Source organism: Vidua chalybeata, chromosome 4, assembly GCF_026979565.1.
Source record: "Vidua chalybeata isolate OUT-0048 chromosome 4, bVidCha1 merged haplotype, whole genome shotgun sequence".
Taxonomy (NCBI): domain Eukaryota; kingdom Metazoa; phylum Chordata; class Aves; order Passeriformes; family Viduidae; genus Vidua; species Vidua chalybeata.
The window spans coordinates 27,838,123-27,839,242 of record NC_071533.1 but is presented as its reverse complement, the minus strand read 5'-3'; positions in this window follow the sequence as shown (position 1 = coordinate 27,839,242).

Below are 1,120 nucleotides of genomic sequence, written 5' to 3'. Positions count from 1 at the left end.
ACAGCTAAATTGTTAATAGCTTTTGCAACAGCTGCAGGACATAATGTTAAATAACAATCTCTAAAGCTGAAACACATGAGAGGGTATTTCCGTTTATAAGTTTTTATTCTAATTTTGCCTTGCTCTACTGTGATGGGGAGAAAAAAAGAACTACTACCTCAAGTATCCAGTGCTTAAATAAGTTAAATGATGATGTTTTTGTAATACACCTCTGCCTCACCACAGCAGCAAAACTAGACCATAATGATTTCCAATTAAGCAGAAATTTTATAATTACATACCCCAAAAGTTGACCAGTGAGGGTAAAAACCTCGCAGTTCAGTGCAGCTCAGACTTGTTCTAAGGACAGGTGTACAGCACAACAATTTGCTATAGGGAAATGGTACCAAAAGGAGCAGCTGAGATAACGGTTTGCTTTGACAAACATCCATTTGTCTTTTCCTCCCTTTAACATCATCAAGTGCGATAGTGATTTTAATTTGGTGAGGGCAGAAAGGCTCGACACATTTTCTCTTTGTTGAAGACTAAGTTTTATTGTTGAAAGTGCTAATTTGGCTCTCCAATAGGTTTTCACTTTCCCCATACTGCAGTATTCCACAAAGAATAGTCTTAGTGCAGATAATCAACAATTCCAGCTCTCTGAACTTCAGGGATTGTTTTGACAATTTACACCCCTACCCTCCCTATGTTTCTATGTTGAGACTGACACAAGATAGCTGTGCTGACCACGGCACCACTAAGCAGCCACACAAGAAAGCAGTTCCTCTGCTTTTGAGTGGGAGTTTAAGCCTTTCAGATGGATCTAATCTCATGTGTAGATGGCAAGAATGAAATTCTTGTTCGAGAATGGAGTAACATATGAAATGAATTTGAGATGTTCTTAGAACACCAGGAGTATCATTAAATGCTGCTTTTCCTATTTTTTGCACTCTTCCCTAAGCAAATGCAAATTGCCTAATTTGCACATGGGGACCATTTCTTACGTTCACCATTCTTCTTGCTTTCCTCAATACAAATCTTGCCTTTAAGGTAAGGACTGTACTGGACTTTCCATCTCATGGAGTGGCCAATCCTCCTTTGAGCAAACAGGCTTGAAGAATACAGGAGCAGAAACAACAAA